Raw genomic sequence first — 16,100 nt, 5'->3', positions numbered from 1 at the left:
ATGAAAATGGTGAATGAGAAAAAAGATAAGAGGATAGCTAATCTTGGGGGATACGAGCCAAAGTCAGAGCCTATAGTCTTTTCATACCTCTATGATTCTTTTTATTCGGGAGGATATATTTACCCAGATTTGCTTGGAGCCCTAAGTGCAGGATTTGTGAAAGAATTTTCAAAGCTAGCCATTCAAATGGTGGATGATAGAGAAAAAAAGAGTCAAGATAAAGAGCTATTCATGCTCCTTTGTCCTTCAGATGTTGAGCTAAATAATTAGAGAGTCATAGAGCTGTCTGTTATTTTTAAAATTTTTTAAAAGTAATGTATTATGGAACTTTAAATCTTTAATTGCTTTTATGAGCATTGGGTGATCTTTTATGGTGTCTTTATGTTTGTCATTTTAACAAAAGACTTAGAAGATGCATATGTATTTCTTCTATTGTTTTCATCTTCATTTTGCTTTCCATTTTTTATTTTCATCATTTCTTGTCATTCCATTTTCATATGCCAATATTCTCTTCATCTTACCCTTTGTAAGGTCCCAAATAATGAACATGAAGATAATTATGGCAATAATATCATATTTGATTTTGAAAACTTAATTTATATTGACAAACTTGATAATGAGAAAGATTTGGATAATTACACATTACCTCTTGATTTGTTAAAATTAATAGAACATGAAGATAAGCCAATAGAGCCCCACCAGAAAATTATCGAATTAGTGAATTTAGGGGATGATGAAAATAAAATAGAGGTCCGAGAATATGTAAATGTATTCGCATGGTTTTACTATGATATGCCAAGACTCAACACTAATATTATAGAACACAAGTTACTTTTGAAACCAGAATGTAAGCCAGTACAGCAAAAGTTAAGGTGCATGAAGCCAGAGATGCTGTTGAAAATTAAAAAAGAAGTGAAAAAATAATTTAATGCAAGATTTTTTAAGATGGCAAAATATCCTGAATGGGTAGCCAACATAGTGCCAATTCTTAAGAAAGATGGAAAAGTGAGAATGTGTGTCGACTATCAAGATCTGAATAAAGTAAGTCCTAAGGATAATTTTTCTTTGCCCCATATCAATACCCTAGTGGATAATACTGCTAGGCATTTCATATTTTCCTTTATGGATGGCTTCTCAGGCTATAATCAGATCAAGATGGCTTTAGATGATATGGAAAAAACTACATTTATGATCATGTAGGGGATATTCTATTACAAAGTCATGACTTTTGGGTTAAAAAATGTCAGTGCCACTTATCAAAGAGCAATGGTGACTCTCTTTCATGATATAATACATAAAGAAATAGAAGCATATGTGGATGATATGATCGTAAAATCTCGTGAAGGAGAAGATCATGTAGTCGATCTCAAAAAGCTATTTGACAAGTTGAAAAGATTTCAGCTGAAGTTGAATCCTGCTAAATGTACATTCGGTGCGAAATCAAGAAAACTATTAGGCTTTTGTGGTTAGTGAAAGAGGAATCAAAGTGGATCCAGATAAAATACAAGCCATTCAAAACTTATCTCCTCATCATACCCTAAAAGAAGTGTGAGGTTTCTTAGGGAGATTGAACTATATTGCTCATTTCATCTCTCAACTCACCTACAGTGCGATCTTATTTTCAAGCTTCTTAGAAAACATGATCCAAGAGAATGAAATGATAAATGTGAAGAAGCTTTTGATAAGATTAAAGAATCCTTGTCAAATCCACCTATGTTGGTGCCGTCAATCTCGAGGAAATATTTGATTTTGTACTTAACAGTGCATAAAAATTCAATGGGATGTGTGATGGGGCAAAGAGATGAAACTGACAGGAAAGAACGAGCAATTTACTACTTGAGTAAGAAATTCACTGATTATGAGTCCAAATATTCACCATTAAAGAAGATGTGTTGTGCATTGACATGGACAACTCAAAAGCTTAGACAATACACGCTTTACCACACTACTTGGCTCATAGCTAAGTTGGATCCTATTAAATATATCTTCAAGAAGCCCTTATTAACAAAAAGAATAGCACAATGGCAAGTTATGCTTTCAAAATATGATATTATTTATGTAACTCAAAAGGCTATTAAAAGGAATGTAATAGCCGAATTCCTTACTGATTGTGTAGTCGAAGATTATGAGCCAATGAAATTAGATTTTCCTGATGAAGATTTGATGGCTATTGAAGAAAATGAGCCTGTTGAAAAGTCTTGGAAGATGTATTTTGATGGAGCTACTAATGCTTTGGGTCATGGTATTGGGGCAATTTTAATATCTCCCGATAAACATTATTATCCAATCACAGCTTAGTTGAATTTCGATTGCACAAATAATATGGTCGAATATGAGGCTTATGTTATGGGTCTGCAGGCAAAATTTAAAAAAAGATCAAAAAATTGGATGTGTTTGGAGATTCAGCTTTAGTCATCTATTAGTTGTGAGGAGAATGGGAAACGAGAGATTCCAAGTTGATATGGTACTATAAATACATCTCTAAGTTGGTTAAACAATTCAAAGAAGTTCAATTTGAACATTTACCTAGAGAGGAGAACTAAATTGCTAATGTATTGGCTACTCTAGCTACAATGATTAAATAAATGCGAATATTGGGATCTAACCCATAAAACTAGATGTGAAAGATGTACCAGCACATTGTTTAGGCAATTGAACAAGAAGTTAGTGGGAAGCCATGGTATCATAACATTATGCAATACATTAAAAGTCAGCAATACCCAAAAAATGTAATAAAAAATGATAAAAGGACTATCAAAAGATTGGCTATGAGTTTCTTTTTGGATGGAGATGCCTTCTATAAAATGGGTCGAGATCAAGTGCTTTTAAGATGTATGAGTGCAGCTGAAGCAAAAAAGATTATTGAAGAAGTGTATGATGGAGTTTGTGGGGCACATGCAAATGGTCATATGATGGCTAGACAAATCATGAGAGCTGGCTATTATTGGTTGACAATGGAGAGTGACTTTAATAATTATGCCAGAAGATGTCATAAGTGTTAGATCTATATTGACAAGATTCATGCTCCACCATCAGCATTACACGTTCTGGCTCCTTCATGACCATTTTCTATGTGGGGCATAGATGTCATTGGTACTATCACTCCAAAAGCTTTGAATGGACATAGATTTATCTTTGTAATGATTGATTACATCATGAAGTGGGTAGAAGCTGCATCATATGCTAGTGTGACCCGATCTATGGTATGCAAGTTAATAAAAAAAGAGATAATATATAGATATGGGCTTTCAAAGATAATTATTTTTTATAATGCCAAAAACTTGAACAGCAAAATGATGAATGAAGTGTGCATTCAGTTCAAGATTCATCATCGTAATTCAACACCATATCATCCAAAGATGAATGGGGCAGTGGAGGTTGCAAATAAGAATATCAAAAGAATCTTGGAAAAAATTATTGATACTTACAAAGTTGGCATGAGAAGTTGCCCTTTGCTTTGCATACTTATAGAACATCAGTCTGAACATCTACTGGGGCCATCCCATTCTCTTTGGTATATGGAATGAAAGCTGTGTTATCGATCGAAGTAAAAACTCCCTCACTGAAAGTCCTGATAGAGGTAGAGTTAGAGGAAGCAGAATGGGTTCAGAATCGCTACGAGTAATTGAATCTCATTAAAGATAAAAGACTTACGGCACTTTGTCATGGTCAATTATATCGAAAGAAAATGATGAGAGCACATGACAAGAAAATTCGTCCTCATCGCTTTAAGGAAGGAGACTTAGTGCTAAAAAAGATCCTTCCAATAGTGCTAAAAAGGATCCTTCCAAATGAACATGACAATAAAAAAAAATGGACACCAAATTGGGAGGGCCTGTACGTGGTGAAAAAGGTCTTTTTTCAGTGGGGCATTAATTTTGGCAGAAATAAATGGAAATGATTTACCTACTCCAATAAATTTAGATGCTGTAAAGAAATATTTTGCTTAAAAAAATGAAAAAGTTAAAAAAATGAAAAATAATGACTCATTTAAGCTAAAAACCTAAAAAGGTGGCTTAGATGTACTTACAACACATGGGCAAGTGTAGTTTGATGAACTCTAAAAGATCAAGGAAATCATCTGATTTAGTTTTAGAAAAAGAATCTAGAAATATTTTGTTTGTGATTATCTTATGATTATTATTTGAGGCATATTTGTTTCGACTCAAACACTTTGCCATGCACTTATTATCAGTCTAATGAAATATGTTATCTTTCCTTTGGAAATAATGTTTATCCATTCCTTTATTCACATTTGATATTTTTATTCATCGTACAAATAGGAGAACTGTGTGATTGCATTTTGTTTGTCTTGAACTTAAAATGATGAAAAGAAAAACAAACATGAAAGATCTCAATATTATTTTTTTAAAAGTTGACAAAGACAAATGAAAAAGGATGAGAAAAGCATGACAAGACATTGATGTTGTAGACTTTTGAACAAAAAAGTATTGTTAAGGAAGAATACAATGGTCAGATGTTAAGAACAGATTGGTCATATGGCAATTATTGATAATTCTTATAAAAGAAGCAAAAAGTGAGAGATTTTGATAACCTTTTTACTACAATGAATAATTTTGATTGCATTACATGCATTACATTTGGAGCACTTAGTACATGCATCCATGAGCAGTTATAATAAAGACAGAGACTTTCCATTTCCTAATGAAAAACAAGAATTTGATATTCGGATGAAGACAATGATCAAACAAAAGATTTCAAAAGAGAGAAATTTATTTATTCAAAGATAAGAACTCAATTTCAAGAATAGACAAAATTTTTAAAGTTGTTGAGCTTTTGCTGAGAGGATCCTTATTCAAGATAAGATTTTTTAACATGATGAGATTTTTAAAATTGTTGAGCATCTACTTAGAGGAGCTTTTCGAAGATAAGATTTTTTTAAAGTTGTTGAGCCTTTGCTGAGATGAGCTTTTTCAAGATATTTTAAAGTTGTTGAGCCTCTATTGATAGGAGCTTTTTCGTGATAGATTGAGTTTCTGCTGAGATGAGCTTTTTCAAGATATTTTAAAATTGTTGAGCCTCTACTTAGAGGAGCTTTTTCAAGATGAGATTTTTAAAGCTGTTGAGCCTCTGCTTAAAGGAGCTTTTTTTTTTTTTAAATTGTTGATTCTCTGCTCAGAAAAGCCTTTTAAATTTTTAAAAATGTTGTTGAAAAATTTTTTTTTGTGCTCAATGTTTCTTCTTTCATAACAAAATGGTTGTTTATTAGTCTTTACCTTATTTCTGATTCTCAAAAATAGGCAAAGAGGGGCAGCTGTAAACACCATTTTTTTATTATCATTATTTTTTTATTTTTTTCTACTTTTTTTCTTTTTTTTCTTTCTTCTTCTTTCCTTATTTGATTCAGTTTGACAAGATCTAGTGCATTAAATGCACCATCACCAAAGTTCAAAATGCTAGCTATCGCCACAACCGACAACTGCCTGACACACTGCCTAAATTGACAGTGTGGATTTTTGGTTGAAAATATGAGATTCGAATCCCAAAAAATCTAAGATTTGAATCTCAGAAAGCTCTATAAATAGAGCTTATTACCTGCAAAAAGAAAAGAATGATCGATTAAAAAAGAAATGAGGGGGATCGATCGAAAAAAAAAGCTTTGCTAAAAAAAAAATAGATTAAAAAAAAGTTTGCCAAATTCAAAAAAAAAACTTTCTATCAAATACAAAAAATAAAGAAGCAAAAAATCCAAAAACATAGTCCTCTAGAATAGGGAACCCAGTGCCAGCATAAAGCTGAAGTGTCTACCATTGATTCAAAGAATAAGTTTGTGCGTAGACCAGTAACAATTTATTACAATGAAAAGTCAACATTGAGGCTAGAAAAACCCATCTCCCAACCAATAGTGATAATTAAAGTTTCTGGCCCTTTTTCATACCATAATGACAAAGTAGTATTGTGGAAGTATGATCATGATGTTATAGTCAATCCAAATACTGCAAACATAACGAGCGTAGGATGTATGACTCAAAGTGGAATATGTTATACTCCAAAAGCTTTAGAGAAAGCCAAAAAAGAGAAAGCTAAGGTAGGAGAAGAAAAGGAAAGTCATAGTAATCTTATCACAGTCCCAAAAAAAAAAATGTCAGAAGCCAGTCTCTGAGAGTGAAGATTGTGAATTTTTAAAGTTAATAAAACATAGCGAGTATGGCATGGTAGAACAGCTTAACAAAATACCAGCTAGAATTTCGCTACTATCATTATTGCTAAGCTCAAAGTCACACTGCAATGCTCCTACTAAAAGCGCTCAATTAAGCATATGTGTCTCACAATGCTTCTGTTGAATATGTGGAACAACTTGTTGGCAATCTGACAATTTGAAACTATATCTCTTTAAGTGATAAAGAGATTTCTCCTAAAGGTCGAGGAAGTACCAAGGCCCTCCACATTACTCTTAAATGTAAAAGTCATATAATGGCTAAGGTTTTGATTAATAATGGCTCATCCATCAATGTTATGCCTATGAGTACTCTGGAAAAACTCTCTGTTGATGGATAAAAAAAAACGGGGAACCCAACGCCAACACATAAAAAAAATGCACAAACACAAAAAAAAAAATTGTGGCCGAAACTTTCAAGCCAAATCTACATCATTTGGGATACATTCAAGTGAAACGAAGGCTGGATCTGTGTTTAGGGGGTTGAGAAGAACATTTTAGGTGATTTTGGCTTTTTTTTTACCACTAGTGGTGGCGGCTGATGACCGGTAGCAATGGCGACGGCAACCGACCAGCCACCTGCATTTTGGCTAAAGAAAAAAAATGGTTTTTTTTTTATGAGAAAGGAGAGAATGACTGAAAAAAATTTTTGGGTCTTTTATATAAACTGCCAGAACCAAAACGATGCCTTGCAATAAAGACCAAAATGACGTCATTTTCAGCCGTGAAAATTTGCGTGTCAGCCCATGACCCGACCCGATGACCTGCATCTCCTTTAGCCTCTAACCGGTCCAAATGAATCGAACCAGACCGAACCAGAATGACGTCGAATCAGACCAGATCGGACCGAATCGTCGAGCCGACCGAACACGCATTGACCGGACTGTTCACCTATCCAATTCAGGTATTTTTTAAATTTTTAAAGATTTTTTTATATATTATTTTTGTTATTTTAATTATTATTCTTGATATTTATGCATGTTAAAATGTTTTAAATTTACCAGAATAAATTTTTGTTGTTTTATAATAATAAATAATAAATAATAAAATATAATAAAAGTTTTTGATAATTTTAAATAAACCTTATAAAAAAATTGGTAAAAAAATTTAATTAAATAAAAATAATACAAAAATAATAAAAATGTAAGAAAAGAAAAATTTTATCCAACGATGAGATTCAAAGGTATTCCAAGTAATGATGCCTATGAAATCTTCAGGTGAAAAGATTTTTTTAAAAAAATATTACCAGTGTATTTGAGTATTTATAAAAAATTTTCAATACAATAAAAAAATTTTTTTGTTATAAAATAGTAAGTAAAAATTAATTAATAAAGTGATAAAGTGATAAAAAAATAAGAAAAAGAAAATTTTATCCAATGATGAGATTCTAAAAGTATTTCGAGTAGAGATGCTTTAAGAAATCCCTAGGTGAGAAGATTTTTTAAAAATATTACTAGTATGTTCGAATATTTATAAAAAATCTTCAATATAATAAAAATTTCTCTTTTCTTCAAAGTTTTAAATAAATAAATAATCAAAAATAATAAAAATCAATAATAAAATGTGTGCATTAACATATTAGCATTTTTTTTGCATTGCATACGCTACATGATTTTTTTTTGCGAAAAATAAATTCGAATCCCCGAGGATGAGATTCTAAGGTATTCCGAGAAGCGATGCCTAAGAAATCTCTAGGTGAGAAAAAGTTTTTCTAATGTTACCAACGTATTAGAACATTTTAAGAATTATTTCAATAAAAATGTTTTGATTTATTTTTCTTGAATAAAAATGAAATAATAAATAATGAATAAAAAAATCAAGAAAATTATTTTTCAAACACCAAAAATGGAACTGTTTTTTATCAAAATCAAAGTATAACACGTAGTTAATTGATACCATTTTAAACGGACACTGTGGGGGTGCTAATCCTTCTCCACGCGTAACTGACTCTCAAACCTAGACTATTACACAGACCCTAAAATTATCTTTTTAATAAATTTTAATTAATTTTAAGATTTCATTAAAAGAATATGTTTTAATAGGTGGCCGATCGCACCTAGCCAAAAAAAAATTGATGGTAACTCCGTTATTTTTATTTTGTTTTCAAATTCGTCAGACAAACACAAAACTGTTACGACAGTAAGAAAACTACAATGCAACTTTGTTAATTTATTTAACACTATGTTTCATTGGACGAAAGAGAAAAGGGGATAAAACAGAGGAAAATTTTTGTTGTATTTGCTATAAATGATTAAAAATGAAAGACAGAAGGGCAAGTATAGAATTAAAAAAAAACTATTAGCTCAAATTCCATGACAGTTTTCTTTCCATTTTTCTATGATTTATGAAAATATTGGATTTCTTGGATGTGAAGTTGCGTAAATCTATTCATTTTCCTTTCCATTTTTTTATGAAAAATTGTGATATATATTTTTTTATCCTCATATTTCCTTCGACCTATTTCATTCCTTCATCTTTTTCTTCCTGCGAACAACAATGTTTAACAGAAATCATAATTAAAAAAGAATATATGATTTTGCACTTACTTTCTTAAGAAGCTTTATAAGAACAATGAACAATCAAATTCAAAGATTTGTGCTATAAGTTTTTAGCAGGTAAAATACTTCCGATTGTGAAGGACAGCAAATTTATTTAAAAGTGCCTGTAATTTTTACAGCATGTCCCAACTTATACGATTGCAAATGCAAGCACTTGTTTCGGAGCATCCATGCTGGAAGGTATGCTTGCATTCGCATTGGTATACACCGTTTATGCTGCTGGTGACCCTAGAGCTGGTCCATTTGGGACCGTTGGACCCTTGGCAATAGGATTGACGGTAGAAGCCATGGTGTTAGCAGCAGGTCCGTTCTCTGGAGGGTCAATGAACCCTGCATTGGCCTTTGGGTCTGCTGTCATTGCTGGTCGCTTCAAGAACCAAGCAATTTACTTGGTTGGACCCCTAATTGGAGCTGCAGTTGCTGGGCTTCTACATGACATTTTTGTGTTCCCAGGTGAAGCAGCAGTTTCTGGAACTGGGGTTAGCCCCTTTTTCTCCTGTACTAAATTTGTTTGCTTAATTCTCTTTTAGGCCAAGTCTAATTCATTTTAAGATTTGATAGGGAGATTTACATGACTTCCGATTGCTACCAACTGATTAATTTATTATTATTTCCATACATTAACAGTTCGACCTTACTTTTGTTTCAATGTGTTTTTGAATTAATGGTTATACTTTTTTTATATATATATTTTATATATACAGAGAGTTAATTAGTAATTACACAGTTACTTCTATTATTTTTGCACCGTACAAATCATTTGTAAATACTGATAGTAACCTTTTCTATTTATTTTTCATAATACATATTTTTATTTTTTAATTAAAATCTTAACTACTTAGTCAAATATCTCTTTTTTTTTAATCATTTTTTTAATTTTTAATTATGTACTATTTAACTAGTTACGGTCCATTTAAAAGCTTGGGAGGGCTCTCACCTAATTGAAATATGCTTTTTAAGGCTATACCTTCAAAGTGAGCACCAAAATAAAGCCAAATGTCTTTTAAAATCATACGTAAATACTGATAGTAACCTTTAGTTTGCTTTTTTTTTTTTTTTTTGCCTCTTACTTCTTTTTTTTCACAAAAAATCAATAAAGAACAAGTGTCAATTAAACATCGCCTATGAGAAAGTTTAAGAATTTTAAAAAATAGTTAATAGTAAAAAAAAATACTTATATATTTGATAAGAATGATTGAGTAAAAATGATGTTTTATTTGCTAAGGATGCATTTAATACATAAAGTTATGACAAAATAAAATAAAATAACATTATAATTAGGATTAAATTAAATATTATCATTTTATTTTATATTTGATATGTGTAAGAATTATGATAGAATAATTTATTTATCAATCAAAATTATCTTTCATCAAAGTTTATAATATTTAAATTGTTGATATAATTTTTAAGGACATAATACTAAATGTAAGTTTAATTTTATAAATTAAAAATAATCTTATTTATTTTGAAAGGATTAAATCATCTTATATTAAGAAAATGATTAATCATCTTTATAATTTAATTTTTTTATTTAAATATAAATCAAACATAATAAATTATTATTATTCTATCGTATTCATCGTCATATTCACCAACCATGACATAAAAAGATCAACTCTAGCCCTATAAATTTCGTTGGGATTGGGCTTCAAGTCAGCCATTTAAGACTTTAATTCCATCTATATCGTTTCGTTTGTTTCCTAACATTAATACTGATTGCGGGAAATTTCTTTTAACACAATAAATAAGTTGTGATAAAAGCTGTTTATTTAGTCCCCTCGTCGTTTTTAATTGATCCATTTGTTGTTTGGCCTTTCTTCAGCTGGGGCTGGATTTTCAACTTCTCCGGTCTTCACTTCTTATAATGCCAATATTCTACCTCTTTAATGCCATTAATAACTTGCAAGATGAGCACTGATTTTTGAAGAAAATATGCTGATTAAAAGACTGGTTTCATTTTGCAAGGGATGATTCAACTGTGGTGTTACTATCTAGATGGGAATTTGTCACAAATGTCAATTCAAATCGTAGCCTGTATTCCACATTAACGTGGAATTTGTGATCTTTAGAAACGTCGCCTTCTGACTTGCGAGTTGGGTTAGAAGCCAACAGTTCACTTATACCCCATATAAGCAAATCATGCCATTGCCATTGAATAGCAGAACCAGAGAAAAAGTAAGAAAAAGAAAAGGCCTCGTGAAACTATGCCTAATTACCAAGAAAAGTATCTCTCTCTTACACTCTTTCTAGCTTTATTGGCATTGCCTTCTTCCTGGAATGCCAATTCTGCCCCAAATAGAGAAGCTGAGGCCTTGCTCAAATGGAAAGAAAGCCTCGGAAATCAGTCTATTCTCTAGTCATGGGTCATTCCAGCTCCTGCCAATGCTATCACTCAGAGTCCATGCAAATGGCGTGGAATAACCTGCAATAATGCAATAAATGTAATATAAATAAATCTTGCATAAACAGGTCTAAGAGTTAACATTGAAAACTTAGATTTTTCTTCCTTCCCACACCTTCTTCGGCTTGATCTTAAAGTAAACCAGCTCACAGGCAAATACCTTCGAACATTGGTTTGCTTTCAAAACTCCAGTTCCTTGATCTTTCCACAAATTATTTTAACAGCCAGCTTCCTATCTCTCTTGCCAATCTCACTCAAGTTTATGAGCTTGACATTTACGAAACAACATAACGGGTGAATTATACCCGTCTTTATTCCCCGATGGAACAAGTCGATCCAAAACTGGCCTCATAAGTCTCAAAAATTTTCTCCTTCAAGATACTTTGCTTAGTGGCAGAATTCCTAATGAGATAGGGAATTTGAAACATCTTTCTTTGCTAGCTCTAGATGGGAGTCATTTCTATGGGCCTATCCCTCCATCTTTGTGTAATTTGAGCAGTTTAACTGTTCTCAGCTTTCCAGTCTTCAACTTTCAGGAAACATTCCTGTTAGTTTTGGAGCTTTGCACAAGTTCACTATTCTATATTTGCACATGAACCACTTAACTGATCCTGTACTGGAAGAGTTGGGAAATCTTTCATTATTAGTAGTTCTAAATCTGGCTACCAACAACTTTAGTGGTAACTTACCGTCAGAAATTTGTGGAGGTGGAAAGCTTGTCAATTTCAGTGCGTCCTCCAACAACTTCTCAGGTCCCATCCCAAAGAGCCTGAAGAATTGCAAGACCTTGTATAGAGTTCGGCTTGAAAATAATCAACTTACAGGAAACATAGCCCAAGATTTTGGTGTGTACCCAAACCTCACATTTATTGACTTAAGTTACAACAAACTGAGTGGTGAGCTCTCATCAAATTGGGGAGAATGTCGGAACTTGACACTGCTGAAAGCTGCTGGTAATATGATAGGCGGTAAGAACCCAGATGAGATTAGTCAGCTGAACCAATTAGTGGAGCTTGACCTTTCTTCCAACCAACTTTCAGGAATCATTCTGCACAAGTTGGAAAATTGTCGAAATTGTTTTCTTTAAGCCTGAACGATAACAAGCTTTCAGGTAAAACACCTGTAGGAATTGGAAGACTATCAAATGGCATATTAGCGGCAGTGTTGTAGCAGCCTTTTACTTACAAACATCGCTAGCTTCCGTGTTTTTATAACACTTCAGGTGTTTATTATCCAAATGCCACTAAATATTCAAAGAGTGGCGTTGTTACTTATAAACGCTACCTAAAACTTGATATTAGAGGCGTTTCTCAACTAAAGCACCTTGAATATTTTTTATTAAAAATTTCAATGAATAGTTAAGGCATATTTTTGACAAATAACACCTTCAATAATCACGTCATAAAAAATTGTATGAGATAAATGAAGGCATTGTCTACAAGAAACGCCTTTAACATTTGAACCAAATAATTCCATAGACTTATTAAATTTATTTTGTTCAAAATTACATTCAATATTAAGCTTATCAAATTGTTTAGATTGTACAGATGTTTACCATAAGGTTGTTGGTTCGATCTATCCTTTAGCCTTTTTTTTTTGTTTTTGCATATATTATTTGTTATTGATTATTTTAGGCATTTTCTTGCAAAAACGCCTTCACCAATTGCTTTTAAAAAACTTTCATAGAATATTGAAGGCATTTTTCATGGAGAGACACCCTTAATAATCCATAGGAAAAATATTGAGTCGATTCTTAAAGGCATTTTTGGTCGAACTCATCTTCTATAATCCTATCAGTAAAATTTTTTTGTGATTTTTAAAGGCGGTTTTGTAAAAAACGCCTTCAATATTCCATAGACAAAACTTTGATAGGATGCTTGAAGGCATTTTTAGCTCAAATCGCATTTAATATTCCCAACGATAAATTTTAATTGTCAGATTATTGAAGGCGGCTATATCCAAAAACGCCTTCATAAACATTTTGTATGGGATTATTGAAGGCGTTACCCATAGAAAAACACCTTTCATAATCCATTCGATTAATTTTTAGTTGGTATTATTGAATGTGATTTTGGTAAAAAAACACCTTCAATGTTTTTTGTTAGGGGTGATTGAAGGCATTTCCTTGCTAAAAATGCCTTCATTAATCGCATCTAAAAACCATATTTGATATTGTATATGTGAAGTCAGTTGTAGGTTTATATATGCCCAGAAAAATGTTTGCTGTCAGTTATATATTTATGCCTAGAAAACATTTGGTTTATATATCTAATACTATGAATTACATTTTGGAATTTACATAATGAACATTGTTGTATTTCAATAAATTAACCACACATCCAAAATTAAAACTGATAACATTGTCATATTAATATACTTTTATGAAATAATCATACTCATTAATTTATTAAGTACACATAGTGTATTCATATTAAGTATAATAATAATATTAAACCAATACCCCTAATGTACAAACTTAAAGTTTCCATTCAACATGGCATGTTAAAAACATTATAACAATTTGTGCAATATATATTTACATTCAACCAACAATGTCTAACCTAAAGGTTTATCAACATTGATAAATGACAATACAAAATCACACCATTTTTTACGGATTTCATCCAGTTATTCTTTCGTGAAGCTTTCTTTTTCCTTCCACTACAAAAAAATATCATAAGTAAATGTTAAGAAATGAGACCATAATGTACCATTTTATTTTTTAAAATATATAATGAGTTTATGAAATTTATACTAACCTTAAATGTGTGGTCATAAAATCATGTAACACTATCTCCCGCATAAAATTAAGGACATAATATCCACATTCAATATTACTGGGTTGATAAGATACTTGAAAATTAAATTAAGTCGATTTAAAAAATATTTATCTACACAAACTAAGCATTAAAAGAATATATTTCACATTTATCGGTAATGACACCTATTTGGATTTCTTTCTCTTCTTATTGAATACAGATATTACCTTAAATTGAAAAGAAAAAAATTAATGGGAACATAAATAAAATTACTTATAAAGAAATAGAACATATATATTATAATAAAGTACTATAATACTTCTTTATAAAAGTTTGAATGTCGAGGTTAGGCATCACCGTTGGATTTACTGAATTAAGAAGGTATGGCATTAAGGATTTGGTGTCAATCACAATAAGCACCCAATGACGACTGTAAAATAATAACAATGATATACTTAAAATATGCATCAGATCATAGAATGGAGCAGGTTGGAGTAATTAAGGTTGGAATATAGCTTACTGCGCATTATAAGGAAGCAAATAATAATTAGTCAATCTTTTCATGCATAGGATCACATGATTAGCATGATACATAACTGTGCCACTCTGCTCACTAATAAAGTTGGGGTCAATGAATCTAAATATGTTTGTCAATTGTCTCCCATTCAGCTCTCTATATAAGAAGCTACACGATAGCAATCAACACTGCTAGTTAGTATTACACCCTAATACTAACTTATTACATATTGAATGTGCATATTTGTATTTATAAGCTAACTTCATATAAGCAATGATTTCAACAGCTGATAATTCATCCATTTCACAAAATTCTTTCACCTCATCCACACCAATGAAAGAAAATGATTGTTTGTCAAATAAGTCTTCCTCAAACTCAATGGATATAAAGTTTCTACCAAATAAATGCTCCAGCGAATATTTTGTTAACTCATCCATGGAAACCTGGGCAAGGGTCATACTTTGAGTTTGAACATCCTCCTATAATATTTAATGAAATACAAGTCTAAAACCAAATCAATTAATATAATAAACAAATTAATATTCAAATTACAAATAATATCATACTTCTTGGGTGGTAGCGGATGATGGGATCACTTCTTTACTTACAACGAAAGCTTCTCGTACGGGGATGATGCTATCAGGCCGGGCTACTGGCATAACCTACTACATTGCTGCCAACATGGACTCCAAAGCAGTGAGTCTTTGCTGTTGGTCATTGAGGTGTTGTTCCTAGTCATTAATTTGTTGTTATTGTTGCTCAATTATTGCTTCATATTGTGCATTTCTCATTCGGGGGGTTTTTGGTTGTTTACTAAAATACGTTGATGGCAAGACAAATTTACTAACCCCACGAACTCGACCAGGCCTTTCTTTAGCACTTAATGCTAAAGACAAAGGATCTTTACCATACTAGGTTGCCAGTTCACTAGATTTTACTTTGGTAGCATAATCATCCTGAAAGACAATAATAAGTTGGGCTGTTAGAACAAATATACACAAGCTAGTATACACTCATGCATACAACCACAATGTCAATCATACATTATATCAAAAAAGCAGTTATACATACAATCTTTTTTGCCATTTCCTCGGTTGCTTCATCTACGAAAGATCTATCCTTTCATAGATGTCTTTGTTTCTAGACATCCCATCTAGAAACTTTTAAGTTTGAGCTCACTGATTTTTATTAAATTATCGTAATAAAAGAATCATAATGTATGAAATGAATATTCATAAATATTCATTAATGAGTATAAAACAAGTGTCCGAATACATATAACCCCATACTTTACATTTGCATATCCTTTTCTTATTGTTCGATGGTGATATTGTTGTTTGGCCCAAATGTCCCGATGTTGTTCTTTGATTTTCTACAAAATCAAGAAATTACATCAATCACATATGAAGATGAAAGGCTGTATTGCATTAAAGACTTATAAACTTGGACTATTTTGGTAATGGGTTTGCATACTAAGAAATCTTCTAAAAGCTGATATTGAAAAAAATTTATCCAATCTTTAACACTTATGACATCTGCATATGCTGCAGGTAGAACAGCCAAAACATCACATTCACTAACCAACGGTAATATATATTGGGTTGTCAATCTGCTTTTAAAATCTTTGAAAGCTTTCTTAGCAGATTGCACCACAATCTTTTTACATTCAATTGGGAAGTTGAAC

The 16,100-nt window shown here is 31.7% G+C and overlaps 2 pseudogenes; both read left to right on the top strand.

Annotated features, from left to right (window-relative positions):
* The first annotated feature begins 8,906 nt into the window (after positions 1-8,906).
* LOC111303947 (putative aquaporin TIP5-1 pseudogene) lies at positions 8,907-10,657 on the top strand (annotated as a pseudogene).
* Positions 10,658-10,943: 286 nt separating this feature from the next.
* The window catches only part of LOC111303939 (uncharacterized), a 37,135-nt pseudogene continuing 31,978 nt past the window's right edge, over positions 10,944-16,100 (top strand).

The sequence above is a fragment of the Durio zibethinus genome, chromosome 9, assembly GCF_047325235.1.
Source record: "Durio zibethinus cultivar Kanyao isolate XHJ-2024 chromosome 9, ASM4732523v1, whole genome shotgun sequence".
NCBI classification, from domain to species: Eukaryota; Viridiplantae; Streptophyta; class Magnoliopsida; order Malvales; family Malvaceae; genus Durio; species Durio zibethinus.
Note: the sequence above shows the minus strand (reverse complement) of the source record. Positions and strands in the feature narration are given on the sequence as shown.